At 41.0% G+C, this 19338-nt stretch overlaps 1 pseudogene; it reads left to right on the top strand.

Moving 5' to 3' along the window:
* The first annotated feature begins 250 nt into the window (after positions 1-250).
* LOC106362791 lies at positions 251-16829 on the top strand (annotated as a pseudogene).
* Positions 16830-19338: the final 2509 nt, after the last annotated feature.

Below are 19338 nucleotides of genomic sequence, written 5' to 3'. Positions count from 1 at the left end.
GAATATTATTGGAGCAAACTTAAACTCTATTATAAAATTAATTTATTTTAAAATAAAAAATATAATTTTAACATTTAGACCAAAAAAAAAAAAACCTCATAACAAAACCCTTTCATCTTTTTTGTTTTCTTAAACAAAAAATAAAAAAGTATGGTGGGCTTAAGAAATAAACTGGGCTTAGCTTCCGGGCCCATTAAATAGAAATGGAAAACTAACAAACTGGTAAATACAACAAGTAGGCGATCTCACGAACTGCGTCTGAGTTCACAAAACTCATTACTCAAAAGAGAAGAGGAGAGAGTGAACGCTGCTTAGAGAATCATCATCTTCATCATCGTCGAAGTCGTTGCTCCTCGCGCTCAGAAAATCTCCAGAATTGTCTCTAGTTTAGCACCTTCTGTAAAAACCCTAGCTAACCCCAATTGTTTTTGACCTAGCCTGAACACTTCTTCCCCGGCGCGTTTTGAGATCGCCGGAGACGGCGGAGATCCTCCGCCGTGTAAATTATTTCCCTTAGGTCATCTCCTACTTTCACCATGAGTCCAATTCAGAATTTCGAGCAGCACTCCCGCCGTCTCGTGGATCCTGACCTACGTAAGCCTCTCTCTTAGATTCTCAAAAGATTCTGAAAAGATTCTCGAAAGATTCTGTTATTGTTTTGTTCCTCTTCTGATTCATTCTCTTTTGGGAAACGAATTGTTTTTTTTTTTGTAGCCATCCAAACAAGGCTTGAGATGGTGGTGGAGGTGAGGGACAGCTTAGAGATAGCTCACACCGCTGAGTACTTGAACTTCTTGAAATGCTACTTCCCTGCCTTCTCAGTCATTCTCCTACAGATCACCAAGCCTCAGCTCGTCGATAACCCCGAGCACAAGCTACGGAACATAGTCGTTGAGATTCTTAACCGTCTCCCCCACAGTGAGGTCCTCCGTCCCTTTGTGCAAGACCTCTTGAAAGTCGCGATGCAGGTGCTCACGACGGATAACGAGGAGAACGGGTTGATTTGCATTCGCATTATCTTCGACCTTCTTAGGAACTTTAGGCCCACGCTGGAGAACGAGGTTCAGCCGTTTTTGGACTTTGTATGCAAGATCTATCAGGTTTTAGGTTCACTGTTAGCCATTTCTTTGATAACGTTAAGATGGAGGAGGTGAAGCCTGTGGAGACGTCTGCTTCTTCGGATCAGTCACTTACCCCTGTTGCACCTGTTGGGAATGGGCAGCTTAACCCGAGTACAAGGTCGTTTAAGATAATCACTGAGAGTCCTCTTGTTGTTATGTTCCTTTTCCAGCTCTATAGCCGGCTTGTTCAGACCAATATTCCTCATTTGCTTCCCTTGATGGTTGCTGCTATATCCGTCCCTGGACCTGAGAATGTCCCTTCGCATTTGAAGCCTCAGTTCATAGAGCTGAAGGGTGCACAGGTTAAGGTGAGACAGTTGCTCTGTGTCATGAAGGAAATTAAACCTCTCTGCCATGTTGAAATATGATTATATTTTACTTGTAAAGGGCTTTGGCATGGTTAGATTGACTTTCATTTTGGGGTTTTATTTGCAGACGGTTTCCTTTTTGACATATTTGTTAAAAAGTTGCGCTGAATATATCCGGCCGCATGAAGAAAGCATATGCAAAAGCATTGTAAATTTGCTTGTGACCTGTTCAGATTCTGCATCTATCAGAAAGGTGGAAAACCTTTTCTTCCTTATCTTCATTTTTTATTAAAAATTCTTATTGCACCATCAATGGATTTCAGTTAATTTTAATTTTATTTTGGTTACATGATATGCAGGAACTTTTAGTCTCACTAAAGCATGTACTTGGGACGGATTTCAAGAGAGGTCTATTTCCTCTTATCGACACTCTTTTAGATGAGAGGTATGTGGGCTATGAAACATCTCTGAAATTTTTAAAGTTCTATATTTTTCAAGGAGGTGTAATGTTTGATAAGCACACTTTTGTCTCTCCATACAATCTGTGAAGCTGAATTTTTTTTTTCTTGTGTGTCAGGGTTTTAGTTGGATCTGGGCGAGCTTGTTTTGAGTCTTTAAGGCCTTTGGCTTACAGCCTACTCGCGGAAATCGTTCACCACGTTCGCGGAGATCTGTCTCTTTCTCAGGTTATTATCGACGAAGAGCTTTAAATTGTGTTTAACATTGACCTTGACATCCTCTGGATTCCACCATAAGAGGAATACGTCCTTACAATACGCAGTTATTGCTCTCTGTATATGGAAATTTTTAGGAATGTAACATTTTGTCAGTTTTAGTAAGTGTGCTTTCCTTTACATTCCTCTGAATTTACTATAATCAACGTTTCAGTTATCCCGGATTATCTACCTGTTTTCAAGAAACATGCACGACTCTACCCTCTCTCTTAGTATCCATACAACATGTGCCAGGCTGATGCTAAATCTGGTAAGTGTGCTTTCCCCATCGTGCTTGTCTTGTTTAATTTGATAAACTACTTTTGAACTATATGCATCATTTAATACTTAATACTTGTGTTGGGTTCAGGTAGAACCAATATTCGAGAAAGGTGTTGATCAGCAGTCAATGGATGAAGCACGGATTTTACTGGTAAACATTCACTTGAGAGCAAAATATAGAATTGGTCGGCTTCTCTACCCATTAACTCATGCAACATTGTATATAGGGACGTATCCTGGATGCCTTTGTTGGGAAATTCAGTACTTTCAAGCGAACTATTCCTCAGGTAATCCTACTCTTGAGCTAATTCTCTTCTCAAATATACAATTTCATTGATATCTTTACAACTCATTCTTGCTTTGTGATACGTAGCTTTTGGAGGAGGGTGAGGTGGGAAAGGATCGGGTCACTTTGAGGGCTAAACTTGAACTTCCTGTTCAGGTAATTTGTGTTTATTTCTTAGATTCTTAGATTTCATACCACGCTTTTTGTCTCATTACATAACATTATGCATTCTTATTAATAGGGTTGTATATTTTGTTTTAATCAACTCTTAGATTATCTAGTAGCTTTTGGTAATTGCTCGTCCACACTGGTTGCAGGCAGTTTTGAATTTGCAGGTTCCTGTCGAACATTCAAAAGAAGTGAATGATTGTAAAAATCTGATCAAGACACTGGTCATGGGTACTGATACTTGGAAAAATTTGTCTTCTTACTTTGATTATGATTCTGTACTTGAAGATCAATATGTTTTTTTCCCCTGATTTGTCTTCAGGAATGAAAACAATAATATGGAGTATAACACATGCTCATTTGCCTCGACCTCAGGTTTGTGTTCAGTTGTCTCTAGTATTCAGTGTTGTGTTTTTTTGTCATGCAAGTATATTAATTTTAAGGTTTCTTATGCTTCCTAGGGGTTGAACCCTCAAGCTCTTGCTTCACAAGCATCTGCCGCTCAGGGTTTTAAAGGAATGAGAGAAGATGAGGTATTGCTTGTGAGATTGTTTGCTCTAGTCATTAATAGTGCATTGCTGCTAAACTTCTAATAATTTCTGCCTATACGCAGGTGTGGAAAGCCTCTGGTGTTTTAAAGAGTGGTGTCCACTGCTTAGCTCTCTTCAAAGAAAAGGATGAGGAGAAGGAAATGCTTAGTCTTTTCTCCCAGATTCTTGCTATTATGGAACCTCGAGATCTGATGGACATGTTCTCTTTATGCATGCCGGAGCTTTTTGAGTGCATGATTAACAATAATCAACTGGTTCAGATATTTGCAGCACTTCTGCAAGCTCCCAAAGTCTACAAGTCATTTGCGGATGTTTTGATTAATTTACTAGTAAGCAGTAAACTCGATGTCTTGAAGAATCCAGATTCAGATGCAACTAAACTAGTTTTGCATCTGTTTAGATGCATCTTTGGGGCTGTAACCAAAGCACCATTGGATTTTGAAAGAATATTACAGCACCACGTACCTGTTATTATGGAAGTCTGCATGAAGAATGCTACCGAGGTTGAAAAGCCTCTTGGTTATATGCAATTGCTCCGCACAGTGTTCAGAGGTCTCGCTGGGTGTAAATATGAGCTGCTTCTGAGAGATTTGATACCAATGCTGCTACCTTGTCTTAATATTCTGCTAACAATGCTCGAGGGCCCAGCTGGGGAAGACATGAAAGATCTTTTGCTAGAGCTTTGTTTGACGCTTCCTGCGCGCTTAAGCTCATTATTGCCATACCTTCCCCGTCTCATGAAGCCTCTTGTATTTTGCTTGAGGGGAAGCGATGAGCTTGTGAGCTTGGGGTTACGCACCCTTGAATTCTGGGTGGATAGTCTGAATCCTGATTTTCTGGAACCTAGCATGGCGAATGTGATGTCTGAAGTGATCTTAGCATTATGGTCCCATTTGAGGCCTGTGCCATATCCTTGGGGTGGAAAAGCGTTACAGATTCTTGGAAAGTTGGGTGGTCGCAACCGAAGATTTTTGAAAGAGCCACTTACACTTGAATGCAAAGATAATCCTGAGCATGGTCTCCGCGTAGTTCTTACATTTGAGCCATCCACGCCTTTTCTGGTGCCGTTAGATAAATTCATTAATCTTGCTGTAGGAGCGGTTATTCACAGGAACCAAGGCATAGACATCTACTACAGAAAGCAAGCTCTAAAGTTCCTTCGTGTATGCCTGTTGTCTCAGCTTAATTTGCCTGGCTGTGTCACTGATGTGGGCCAAACGCCCAGGCAATTATCAACTCTGTTGCGTTCCTCTGTTGATTCATCTTGGCACAGGAGTGAATCAGTGGAAGTGAAGGTTAGTTTTAATCTAAATCCGTCATAATTTGTCTCTTTTCTTATAATTCCTGGTCATTTGCTTACAATGCTGAAGAAGGATCCCTTTTATTAAATACGATGTCTTCTTGCTATCGCAGGCTGACTTAGGAGTAAAAACAAAGACCCAGTTAATGGCTGAGAAGTCAATCTTCAAGACACTGTTGATCACCATACTTGCTGCCAGTTCTGATCCGGATCTTAGAGACTCGGATGATGACTTTGTAGTAAACATTTGCCGCCATTTTGCGATTATCTTGCATATCGACTATACCTCCACAAATGCATCAACTAGCACTGATTCACTTGGGGGTTCAGTGATTTCAGCGAGTTCAAGGACCAAGGGTAGTCGATCATCTAACTTAAAGCAGTTAGATCCTTTGATATTTCTAGACGCGCTGGTTGATGTGCTTGCCGATGAAAATAGGCTCCACGCCAAAGCTGCTCTTAATGCGTTAAATGTCTTTTCTGAAACACTTTTGTTCCTTGCTCGTGTCAAACATGCTGATGTGCTGATGGCTAGGGGTGGTCACAATGCTTCCATGATTGTCTCCAGCCCTTCTACAAATCCAGTATATTCACCCCATCCAAGTGTGCGCATACCAGTGTTTGAACAACTTTTACCCCGGCTTTTGCATGGCTGTTATGGGAGCACATGGCAAGCACAGATGGGAGGTGTTATGGGGTTAGGTGCATTGGTGGGGAAAGTGAATGTAGAAACATTATGTCATTTCCAAGTGAAGATTGTGCGTGGTTTGGTTTATGTTCTAAAGAGGCTTCCTGTTTATGCTAGCAAAGAGCAAGAAGAGACGAGTCAGGTTCTTATGCAGATTCTACGAGTGGTTAATAATGTTGACGAAGCAAACAGTGAGGCACGTAGAAAAAGCTTTCAAGATGTGGTAGAATATCTTGCTACAGAGCTGTTCAATCCTAACGCATCCATCCCTGTGAGGAAAAATGTGCAGAACTGCCTTGCACTTTTGGCCAGCCGAACTGGAAGTGAGGTAACCGAGTTGCTTGAGCCTTTATACCAAGTATTGCTGCAGCCACTTATAATGCGTCCACTCCGATCAAAGACAGTTGATCAACAGGTGCCGCACACTTCTATGTTTCCTTTTGTGCATCTCTTTCGGCATTGTCTTCATCTTGGTCTTTATTAGCTTATTTAATTTACCTTACAGGTAGGAACTGTTGCAGCTCTGAATTTTTGCTTGGCACTGAGGCCTCCCCTTCTTAAAGTGACTCCAGAGTTGGTTAATTTTCTGCAAGAAGCATTACAAATAGCTGAGGCTGATGAATCTGTCTGGACGGTGAAGTTGATGAATCCTAAAGTGCTTACATCATTGAACAGGCTTCGAACAGCGTGTATTGAGCTTCTATGCACAACTATGGCATGGACTGATTTCCGAACGCAGGCTCACAATGAACTACGTGCCAAGATAATTTCCATGTTTTTCAAGTCGCTAACGTGTAGAGCACCAGAAATAGTTGCGGTTGCTAAGGAGGGTTTAAGACAGGTTCGTAGTTGTGTTTTATCTTAATTTGGCTTCTTGCAAAAGCACATTGAATTTGTATATGAGGAGCTTGCTTAGCCGAGTTATTACCATATAAAATTAGTTGCTTCTTAAATAATCTATTTTCTGATGTAGGTTATTAATCAACAACGAATGCCCAAGGAGCTTCTTCAGAGTAGCCTCAGGCCGATACTAGTTAATTTGGCACACACAAAGAATCTCAGTATGCCGTTACTGCAAGGTCTGGCACGCCTGCTTGAACTTCTCTCAAATTGGTTTAATGTGACATTAGGAGGAAAGTTGTTAGAGCACCTGAAGAAATGGTTGGAGCCGGAGAAACTTGCCCAGTCCCAGAAATCATGGAAAGCTGGAGAAGAGCCAAAAATAGCAGCGGGTAATTTATTTTTGAAAATATATCAAGCGACTTGTGGTTGTATGATTATTCACCTGAACGCACCTCTTTTGTTTCCATGGCAGCTATTATCGAGCTCTTTCACTTACTTCCACAAGCTGCCTCAAAATTTCTAGATGAACTTGTAACCTTAACGATTGACTTAGAAGCAGCTCTTCCTCCTGGGCAAGTGTACAGTGAGATTAATAGCCCATACCGTCTACCGCTTACCAAGTTCTTGAATCGATATGCGAGCCTCGCTGTTGATTATTTTCTTTCTAGATTAAGTGAACCAAAATATTCCCGAAGGTGAGGACTATGTCTTATGATAAATTTCTTAGTTCACTGCATCTTGTTATAGGTTAAGCGTGCGCTTGGAGTACATTTATCACAAATATGCTAACGATAGCTGCGTATTTCTATTTTGAAAAACTCAGGTTTATGTATATAATCCGATCAGATGCGGGTCAACCGTTAAGAGAAGAACTAGCAAAGTCTCCACAGAAGATACTTTCATATGCCTTTCCTGAAATGTTGCCAAAACCTGATGCTACAATGAGCATGGAAGCTTCAACTCTTCCAGCTAAATCATGTGGAGATGAGAATCTTGTCTCTGTTAAATCAGAGAGTTCTAACACGGCACAGACAAAGGCTAATGTAGCATCGGATGCGTATTTTCAGGGTCTCTACCTCATCAAAACAATGGTGAAACTGATACCCAGCTGGCTGCAGAGTAACCGCAGTGTTTTCGATACCTTGGTTCTCATTTGGAAATCGCCTTCAAGGATATCTCGCTTGCAGAATGAGCAAGAGCTGAACTTAGTTCAGGTAGTTTCTTCTATCTTGTCTGCTTAGATCTTAATAATCTTCATTTCGAGTTATGTAAGATATTTGAATAGGTGAAGTCGTTTGCATTCTCAATTTCACAGGTGAAGGAGAGCAAATGGCTTGTGAAGTGCTTCTTGAATTACCTACGGCATGAAAAATCTGAAGTGAATGTTCTCTTCGACATTCTCTCTATTTTCTTGTTTCATAGCCGCATTGACTACACCTTTCTGAAGGAATTCTACATTATTGAGGTATCTGAGATTTTCAAACTTACTATCTTCTTTTTCTCTGCATTTAATTCACAAACTTTTCAGCTCTCAGTATCAGTTCATGGCGTGTCTGTGAGTGTAGTTGTCTTGTCGACTGTGTCGTATTCGCTATACGTGTGCGCTGTATCGTCATTGTGTTGGATAGACCGATTTAATGCAACTAATATTTTTATGCATTTTTAATTTTATTTGTTTCTAGTTTTATTAGTATATTAACTGGAATCTATTCAATCAGGTTGCAGAAGGGTATCCGCCCAACATAAAAAGGGCACTTCTCCTTCATTTTCTCGACATTTTCCATTCCAAACAACTCGGCCATGATCATTTAGTTCAGGCAATGCAAATGCTTATTCTTCCAATGCTTTCCCATGCTTTCCAAAACGGCCAAACATGGGAGGTCATTGACCCTGATATAGTCAAAACCATTGTGGAGAGGCTTCTTGATCCACCCGAAGAGGTTATTCATTTTCTTCCCTAAACAACTCGCATTTGTGGGGAAGGCTGCTGTATAATAATCATGCTGGTTATTATTGCATCTGTACAGTTTTTCTTGGGTAGCCCTGTGCAGATGTTTTTCTTAATTTTTATCCGCGCGTTCAGAATTATATTATTGTTTTATTGTTAATCTCCCCTTGATTGTTGTAGGTTTCGGCTGAATATGATGAACCTTTGAGGATCGAACTTTTGCAATTAGCAACTTTGCTTCTAAAATATCTTCAGAGTGACTTGGTTCATCATAGAAAAGAGCTCATTAAGTTTGGATGGAATCATCTCAAACGGGAAGATAGTGCCAGTAAACAGTGGGCATTTGTTAATGTTTGCCACTTCTTGGATGCGTACCAGGCTCCCGAAAAAATTATTCTTCAGGTACCGCATAATTTGCTGCCATCATGTCACTGTTTATTATTGATTTTGTGTTTTTGAAGAGTGATATAAAAGAATCTCAATGAACTTGAGATATTAGCTCGGCTTGTGGTCGTGGATCGAACTATGACTCCAAATAGACTCAGGTTCATAAACTTTGTATATGACTGAGACGGTCGATCCTTATCTTAAGCTACATCTGAATGTCTTAATCATTCATGTATGTCTTAAAAATGCATATTTTGTTAGATTTCATGGTACTATGATAGGATACTCTTCCCTGAATCCGAGTAAGCTGAAGAGACACCTGAACAAGACATGCCGCCTGCAGAACAACTTACTCTAAATTTTTAACTAATACAAATGTAATTTGCCAATTTGATGTAGGTTTTTGTTGCGCTCCTTAGGACATGCCAGCCGGAGAATAAGATGCTTGTTAAGCAAGCGCTAGATATTCTAATGCCAGCTTTACCTAAAAGGCTACCTCTTGGGGATTCACGCATGCCAATTTGGATAAGATACACGAAAAAAATATTGGTGGAGGAAGGTCATTCAATTCCAAATTTGATCCACATCTTCCTACTTGTTGTTCGGCACTCAGATCTCTTTTATAGCTGTAGAGCACAATTTGTCCCTCAGATGGTGAATTCTTTGAGTCGTCTAGGTTTGCCGTATAATACTACTGCAGAGAATAGGCGGCTGGCAATTGAACTTGCTGGATTGGTTGTCAGTTGGGAAAGGCAAAGACAGAATGAAATGAAAATGGTCACTGATACTGATGGAACCAGTCATGCCACTGATGAATTGCATATGTCATCTGGTGCTGATCCTAAGCGTTCAACAGATGGATCTGCAGCATCAGAGGATCCAAGTAAACGAGTTAAAATTGAACCTGGTCTCCAATCAATTTGTGTCATGTCACCTGGTGGTGCATCATCAATCCCCAACGTAGAAACTCCTGGATCTGCTACTCAGCCTGATGAGGAATTCAAGCCAAATGCTGCCATGGAAGAAATGATCATTAATTTTCTAATAAGAGTAAGGCTCAATGCTTGTACCTTCCATTGAGCATATACTGTATTTACTTTTGGTCATCTTTCTAATTTTCTCAACCATGTCACCTCATGTCTTTTTGTTGGTAGTGTTTTATATATCAGACATGAGTTCTAGTTATGTTTCTCTATTTTAAAAATATGCCGCTTTCTTCAACAGGTAGCATTGGTAATTGAGCCGAAGGACAGGGAAACCAACACTATGTACAAACAGGCTTTAGATCTGCTTTCGGAAGCTTTGGAGGTTTGGCCAAATGCTAACGTCAAGTTCAACTATTTAGAAAAATTGCTGAGCAGCATGCCACCGTCTCAGTCAGATCCGTCAACAGCACTTGCTCAGGGATTAGATGTCATGAACAAAGTTCTGGAGAAGCAGCCGCATCTTTTCATTAGGAACAACATCAACCAGATTTCGCAGGTATACTTGCTGCAGTTAGCTTTTATTCTAATATTCGAGACAGAAATGCTCTTTGCTTGCTACTGACTGTTTGTTTTTCACCAGATTCTTGAACCGTGTTTCAAACACAAGATGCTCGATGCTGGTAAATCTTTATGCTCCTTGTTGAAGATGGTCTTCACCGCATTCCCAATGGATGCAGCTAGTACACCTCCTGACATAAAGCTATTGTACCAGAAAGTGAATGAGCTGATAAACAAACATGTGAGTGATGTTACTGCTCCACAAGCTTCAGGAGATGATACCTCTTTTGGTTCAATTAGCTTTGTACTTCTTGTCATTAAAACCTTGGCCAAGGTACATAAGAACTTTGTTGATTCATATGTGGTGGTGCGTATCCTTCAACGCCTTGCGCGAGACCTGGGATCAGCAGTTGGTTCCCATCCTAGACAAGTACGTTATTCTTTCTTAATATCTTGTTTTTGTGCTAAGAGATCATTAGTGCTTGCTTTCTGTTTTATGGAAATTTTAAATGGTAACTGAAACTCCTATGCATCTTTTTAGCTTTGCACCGATCACTTCAAATTTAGACCGGTGCCTCTTATTCTTCACCTTGCTTGTCCAATTTATTTACTTTATTTATATATGTTATTTCTTGGCTTTTTTCAGATATCATTTCTATCCGTTTTACCATCTCGTGTAATTTACCTCTATTTTCCGTCTGACTAATGGATAGTAACTGGAGAACCTAGTCATTCTCAAATCATGGCTTACTCTGGGCCTTTTTTTTCATTCCAGGGTCCGCGAGCAGATTCAGATTCTGCAGTAACTTCTTCTCGTCAAAGTGCTGATGTTGGATCCGTCATATGTAATATAAAGTCGGTCTTGGAACTTATTGATGAAACGGTCATGCTTATACCAGATTGCAAAAGATCTGTTACTCAAATACTGAACACCTTGCTTTCTGAAAAGGGTACTGATGCTAGTGTGCTTCTCTGCATACTAGACATGCTAAAAAGGTGGGTTGAGGATGATTTCAGCAAAACAAGTGCATCTGGAATGTCTGGTTCTTTCCTTACCCAAAAGGATGTAGTTGCTTTCCTCAGTAAGCTTTCATATATTGATAAGCAACACTTCTCATCTGATGCTTTGGAAGAGTGGGATCAGAAGTATCTTCAGCTGCTATATGGACTTTGTGCTGATTCAACAAAGTATGTTTACGGCTTTTATAATCTTTTCTTTCCTTACGTTATTGTTTTTTATGTGAGGGATAATGTCATCTTAATCTAATTATTGATTAGGTACCCTCTGGCCCTACGACAAGAGGTCTCTCTGAAAGTTGAAAGACATTTCATGCTGGGCTTACGGGCAAGGGATCCTGAGATGAGAAGGAAGTTCTTCTTGTTATATCACGAGTCTCTTGGGAAAAATTTGTTCTCACGGTTGCAGTACATTATTCAAATCCAGGATTGGGAAGCGTTAAGTGATGTTTTTTGGCTCAAACAGGGTCTTGATCTCCTTCTAGCTATATTAGTCGAGGACAAGCCAATTAGTCTGGCGCCAAATTCTGCCAGGGTGATACCGCTTTTGCCTTCTGATAATCCTGGAATACAACACCAACCTCTTGCTACCTTAGAGGGTCCTGACGAAGTTACTTCAATGTTTGACAACATTGTTATGAAACATGCTCAATTTCTGAGCGCGGCAAGCAAACTTCAGGTGATTATGAATCATTTGAAACTCCCTTTGTGTTATTATGGTGCTTTCTTCTTTGTTCTGCTTAATCTAAAATGTTTAACTTAATTATATAATTACCATGGTGATCTTATCCACCTGATCAGTTTGCGATAATCTGAAGAATACATTATTCATATCCTAAAGTTTTAAACCTTTTTGAATTACCACTGTAGGTGGCTGATGTTGTAATCCCTTTAAGGGAGCTGGCACACACGGATGCCAATGTTGCATATCATCTATGGGTTTTGGTGTTTCCAATTGTATGGGTAACCCTTCTCAAAGAAGAACAGGTAGCTTTGGCTAAGCCTATGATATCTCTCCTGTCAAAGGACTACCATAAGAAGCAGCAAGGTCACCGGCCAAATGTTGTGCAAGCACTTCTGGAAGGGCTTCAGTTGAGCCACCCTCAACCTAGGATGCCTAGTGAGCTTATCAAATATATAGGAAAAACGTACAATGCATGGCATCTCGCATTGGCGCTGCTGGAGAGCCATGTGATGTTGTTCATGAATGACTCCAAATGTGCGGAGTCTCTTGCTGAGCTTTATCGTTTGTTAAACGAAGAAGATATGAGATTTGGGTTGTGGAAGAAGAGGTCCATCACTGCTGAAACAAGAGCTGGACTCTCATTAGTTCAGCATGGTTTTTGGCAGCATTCTCAGAGCCTCTTTTATCAGGCAATGGTTAAGGCAACCCAAGGCACTTATAATAATACGGTCCCTAAAGCTGAAATGTGCCTGTGGGAGGAGCAGTGGCTTCACTGTGCCGCACAGCTTGGCCAATGGGATGCCCTCGTAGATTTTGGAAAAAGCATTGAAAATTATGAGATCCTGCTTGATGGTCTCTGGAAACTACCAGATTGGGCATATTTGAAGGACCACGTGATACCAAAGGCGCAAGTGGAAGAGACTCCAAAGCTTCGCCTCGTTCAAGCTTATTTTGCCCTTCATGACAGAAACTCAAATGGTGTCGGAGATGCTGAGAATATAGTTGGGAAAGGCGTTGAACTTGCCTTGGAACAGTGGTGGCAGTTGCCTGAAATGTCTGTTCATGCTAGAGTGCCATTACTACAGCAATTCCAGCAACTAGTTGAGGTTCAGGAGTCTGCAAGAATCCATGTTGACATCGCAAATGGGAACAAAGTTTCAGGAAACGCTGCTGTTGGTGCCCTGGGGAATCGTTATGCAGATCTGAAGGATATTCTCGAGACTTGGAGGCTGAGGACTCCAAATGAATGGGACAATATGACTGTCTGGTATGATATGCTGCAGTGGAGGAATGAAATGTATAATGTTGTTATTGAGGCGTTTAAGGACTTTGCTGCTTCAAACTCTCCACTTCATCACCTTGGGTTCCGTGACAAAGCATGGAACGTCAATAAGCTTGCCAGGATAGCTCGGAAACAAGGGCTTTATGATGTTTGTGTGCAGATACTTGAAAAAATGTATGGACACTCGACAATGGAAGTTCAGGTACGTTTCTCCAAAGTCTTTAATCTTTCCAGAATTTTGGGCAGAGTTGAATTAGTAGATGAATTATATGGAAGACCTGCATTTTTCTTGTTTGAGCTTCAAAGACAGTTATTAATAAAAATATCTTCCTGATCTTTTTTTCTGGGTGTGTGAGTGCAGGAAGCCTTTGTTAAAATTAGAGAGCAGGCAAAAGCCTATCTGGAAATGAAGGGAGAGCTTGCTAGTGGTCTTAATCTGATCAACAGCACAAATTTGGAGTATTTTCCAGATAAAATCAAAGCAGAGATCGTTCGTCTGAAGGGGGATTTTCATCTAAAATTAAATGACACGGAAGGTGCTAATATCGCATATTCTAATGCGATCACCCTGTTCAAGAATTTACCCAAGGGATGGATAAGCTGGGGAAATTATTGTGACATGGTATTTTCTTATGATTGTGTTGTGTTTGCTTATTTGCTCTTAACATTCCTTTGATGTTTTGTATGCTTTGTACTTATATGATACTCTGTTTTGTAGGCTTACCAAGAAACACAAGATGAAATCTGGCTTGAATATGCTGTGAATTGCTTTCTTCAGGGTATAAAATTTGGAGTTTCCAATTCCAGAAGTCATATAGCTCGTGTTCTTTATCTTCTTAGCTTCGATACAGCGAATGAGCCTGTTGGCAGGGTGTTTGATAAACACTTAGAACAAGTTCCTCACTGGGTGTGGCTTTCTTGGATCCCACAACTGTTGCTTTCCCTACAAAGAACTGAAGCACCCCATTGCAAACTAGTCTTATTGAAAATTGCTACAGTCTTCCCACAAGTAATTTACCTTTTAGCTTTTTATGACTATATATCGTACATTTGGATTATTTAATCTGAGTATGTGGGGATTTTCTGTTTCAGGCTCTCTATTACTGGTTGCGCACATACTTACTCGAGCGACGTGATGCGGTGAATAAGTCTGAACTTGGGAGAATGGTTTTAGCTCAAAGAATGCAGCAAAACGCTTCTGGTGTGGCGGGTCATGGTGGAGGCAATTTACCATCGGAAACTCATCAAGGTGCTCAAATTAGTGGAGCCGGTGGAACCCATAACAGTGGTAACCCACGTGGCCAAGAAAGTGAACGCTCCACAGCTGAAAATAATGCTCATCCCAGGAATGATCAATCTATGCACCAGAGCAACTCTACTAATAGTGAAAACACAGCGAGACAGAATGGTGCATCCCTAGCAATCTCTGCTGCAGGTGCTTTTGACGCTGCCAAGGATATCATGGAAGCTCTTAGGAGTAAACATAACAACTTAGCCAGTGAACTCGAGGTGATATGTTTTCTCTTTGTATATAATAGATAACTGATTATGTGTCCTGACTCTTTAGTTTGGATGAATCTAAACAAGTAATCTTCGTTTTCAGGTTCTTCTCACGGAAATAGGTTCGAGATTTGTTACATTACCAGAAGAAAGATTGCTGGCTGTTGTGAATGCTCTGTTGCATCGTTGTTACAAGTATCCAACTGCAACCACTGCTGAGGTTCCCCAACCGCTCAAAAAAGAACTGTCAGGTGTCTGCAGAGCTTGTTTCTCGGCAGATGCTGTGACCAAGCATGTCGAATTTGTGAAAGAGTACAAGCAGGAGTTTGAGAATCATCTTGATCCAGAAAGTACAAGTACATTCCCGGCCACACTTGCTGAGCTTACAAACCGACTGAAAAATTGGAAAAACATTCTTCAGAGCAATGTTGAAGACAGGTTTCCAGCTGTGTTGAGATTGGAGGATGAAAGCAGGGTATTGCGTGACTTCAATGTTGTTGACGTGGAGATACCAGGGCAGTACTTTTCGGATCAGGTAGAATTAAGTCTCTAATATTGAAGTAATCAGGCGAAACTACTTTTCGCTTGCATTTAACTTAAGTCTTTACTTGTGAAACTAATCATGCGCTCAACTATCCAGGAAGTAGCACCTGATCATACAGTAAAGCTAGATAGGGTTGGAGCAGATGTGCCTATTGTTCGAAGGCATGGAAGCAGCTTCAGGCGGTTGACTCTTATTGGCTCAGATGGCTCCCAAAAGCATTTTATTGTCCAGACTTCATTGACTCCTAACGCCCGAAGTGATGAACGCATTTTGCAGCTTTTCCGTGTGATGAACCAAATGTTTGATAAGCACAAGGAATCAAGGAGACGACACATTGGAATTCACACTCCAATCATCATTCCTGTCTGGTCTCAGGTGATTTTCAATAGATTTGATGTTCTATTGGATGAATATTGATGCGTGGTGGTTCATTGCACAATATTATCTCTACCAAGTTGTCTCTCTCTCGGAGCATGGTCTTTAAACAACGTATTTGGTTTCAGGTTCGAATGGTTGAGGACGATCTCATGTACAACACATTCCTTGAGGTGTATGAGAACCACTGTGCACGGAATGACCGAGAGGCAGATCTTCCAATTGGCCACTTCAAGGAGCAACTCAATCAAGCTATATCAGGGCAAGTCTCAGCAGAGGCAATAGGAGATCTACGTTTGCAGGCTTACAGTGACATCACAAAAACCTTGGTCAACGACAGTATATTCTCTCAGTACATGTACAAGACATTGATGAGCGGAAGCCACATGTGGGCTTTCAAAAAGCAGTTTGCAGTCCAGCTAGCCGTCTCTAGTTTCATGTCCTTCATGCTACAGATTGGTGGGAGGTCCCCGAACAAGGTCTTGTTTGCAAAAAACACCGGGAAAATGTTCCAGACAGATTTTCACCCTGCCTACGACGCCAACGGGATGATCGAGTTTAATGAACCTGTACCTTTCCGCCTCACGAGGAACATGCAAGCGTTCTTCTCTCAGTTTGGAGTCGAAGGTCTTCTCATGTCATCCATGTGTTCAGCAGCTCAAGCTGTTATCTCCTCCAAGGTAACCAAATATATATACAAAAAGCTAATGGATGCAACAACAAGCCATTGATTGATCTTTAAACTCTATTCTTGTTTTTATTAAATTTCAGCAAAACGATCATCTTCGGTATCAACTGGCTATGTTCTTCCGTGATGAATTGCTGTCGTGGTTTGGAAGACGACCTCTTGGTATGCCGATTCCTCCCGCTGGAGGGATTGCTACATTGAACTCAGCCGAGTTGAAGGAGAAAGTTAACTCCAACGTGAACGATGTCATTGGCCGGATCAGAGGAATAGCCCCACAGTACTTTTCCGAAGAGGTACATACCTGATCAACCATCATTTATCATCATTGATTATATAAGATGGAACATTTTTATTGATTTTTGTTTTGTAGGATGAGAACATTGTGGAGCCGCCACAGTCGGTGCAAAGAGGAGTGAACGAGTTGGTGGAGGCAGCCTTGTCGCCTCGCAACTTATGTATGATGGATCCAACATGGCACCCTTGGTTCTAACTTTCAAAATACTTTAGAAACTTTGTGTTTTCTTTTTTAATCTAAAGATGGAAGGTAACCTTATTCATTAGGTTTGTAAATAAATGTATGACTGTGTAAGTTATTTATCACTCCTGTTGGTTAACGCTTAGTTACATTTTCTGTACTATATAAAATGTACTTTTGGTTTCTTCTCACACTTGAAAATGTCTCGGGTAGTGCCGATCCAAAAAAACCGGTTGACCGCATATCCGAAATGCTAAAAACAATGTATTTAAGTACTTTTAGATACGATTAAATATTTCTTACTTTGGGGTTTTAAAAAAAAAATATACATGTTTTGAATTACTGCAAATTTAAAATATAATGATGGCAAAATCAGTCTCCACGAGTTTCGTAGACTTTTGAGAACTGCAAGTATCAAATCAAGAAATGTTAGAAATCCTCCTGGTTATATCAAGAATGAAGAACGTTATCTTGATGTTTTGATGTGCTGTTGTAACTTGTAACATATTTTCATAAGTTCTATAACCAGTAACAAAGGTATATATATATAACCAAGTAACATAGCGGCGCAGCGTACGAATGGGTTAACAGTCGATCTAAGAATTTAGGGTTCTTCGAGACCTGTTTTTGGATCGATCAAGAGTTTCTTTCGATAGCTTCCAGAGACCAATTTCCTGTTTTGATGAATTTAATCGAATCTAAACAAGGGATAAAAGCAAAGCTCTTCTATTATAAAATCAAACGTATCCAAAACAAGACAACTAGAGTTGTTTATATAGCTATTCCCTTTGACAAACCCTATCCAAAACAAGACAACTAGAGTTGTTTATATAGCTATTCCCTTTGACAAACCCTAAGGGAATAAGAAACTTAAGATTAAAGCAATAAGGAAATAAAGCATCATTATCTTTTAAAAGAAATAAAACTAAAACCAAATCCTAAATGATAAAGTTAAAGTATTATTCAAACTTATGATGTTGGCGCCAAAGGTGTATCCGATGCTGCATCAGGTCTCCCCTGCTGAGAAGGATTCGACCCCGAATCATGAGCATCTGATGGAAAAAAATCCGAGAAGAAACGGGACAGATACTTGACATTAAAAACATCAGAAGTGTTCATGTCTGCTGGAAGCTTTAACCTGTACGCATTGTCATTTATTCTTTCAAGAACCTCAAGAGGACCAATCTTCTTAGACTTTAACTTGTTATAAGCATGGGCAGGCATCCTTTCGCGTGTTAAGTAAGCCCACACCATGTCGCCTACTTCGAAAACCAGACGACGACGACGATCAGCTGACTGCTTGTACTTGGACGTCGCGGACTCTAAGTTGGACAATGCTTGTGTATGGACCTCGGCCACAGAGTCGACAAAAGCAGTTGCATCACCGTGTAGACGCGAACGATCGGGAAGAGTAGAAAGATCCACAGGGCCACATGGAATGAGACCATAGACGACTTGAAAGGGGCAAAACCCAAGACTGCGGTTCAAAGCATGATTATGTGCGAACTCAGCCTGCGGTAGTTTCGAATCCCAAGTCCGAATTGCATCCCCGACCAGACAATGCAATTACCCACCTGTTAGTGACTTCAATTTGTCCATCCGATTGAGGATGATAAGCTGAACTCATATCCAACGATGTACCAAGTTGCTTCCAAAGAGAGCACCAGAAGTGACCGAGAAACCTAGAATCCCGATCAGAAACAATGGAAAGAGGTAGACCATGTAAGCGATAGATCTCTCTGAAAAATAATGTAGCAACCTGCAGGGTATCAGTAGTCTTCTTGCAAGGCACAAAATGTACCATCTTGGAGAAGCGATCGACAACGACGAAGATAGAGTCGAAGCCACGTTGTGTACGAGGGAGTCCGACCACAAAGTCCATGCTAACATCGGTCCACGGCTGAGTGGGAACAGGTAGAGGCATGTACAAGCCAGCATTCGTCGCGTGTCCTTTTGATTGCTGGCAAACTACGCACCGCTCGACGAACCTCTCAACGTCTCGTCGTAACATTGGCCAAAAATAGGAGGAAGAGATCAAGTGCAAAGTGCGATCCCCACCAATATGACCTTCTTGATGGAGCTCCGTGATTAGGAGAAGGCGGAGGCTACAATCCGGTATGCAAAGTCGCGTACCGCGAAACAGAAATCCATCATGCACGGTATATTCCAAGGACTTCCCATGAGAGGCGGAATCAAATATAGGACCGAAAAAAGGTCTGTGGGATAGAGCTCCATGAAGGAACTAAAACCCGTAACTGTGGAATGTAAGACGGCCAAGAGGGAATGGCGGCGACTTAAAGCATCGGCGACATGGTTAGAGGAGCCGGAAGTGTGTTTGATGACGAAAGTGAACTGCTGTAGATAAGAGATCCACGAAGCATGACGAGACGAAACTTTTCCTTGAGTGCTCAAATATTTGAGAGCATCATGATCTGTGTAAAGTACGAAATCCTTGTGGAACAAGTAATGTCGCCAATGCTTCACTGCTTGAATAATAGCATAAAATTTGACATCATACGTACTATAACGAGCTCTGGCGCCAGCCAGCTTTTCATTAAAGAAGGCGATGGGGCGGCCCTTTTGACTGAGCACCGCGCCAATTCCAGTCTTAGATGCATCGCAATGTAACTCAAAGACTAAGGTAAAGTCAGGAAGAGCTAAAATAGGAGCAGAACAAAGTTTGTCTTTGATAG

The sequence above is a fragment of the Brassica napus genome, chromosome C9 (genome assembly GCF_020379485.1).
Source record: "Brassica napus cultivar Da-Ae chromosome C9, Da-Ae, whole genome shotgun sequence".
NCBI classification, from domain to species: domain Eukaryota; kingdom Viridiplantae; phylum Streptophyta; class Magnoliopsida; order Brassicales; family Brassicaceae; genus Brassica; species Brassica napus.
Note: the sequence above shows the minus strand (reverse complement) of the source record. Positions and strands in the feature narration are given on the sequence as shown.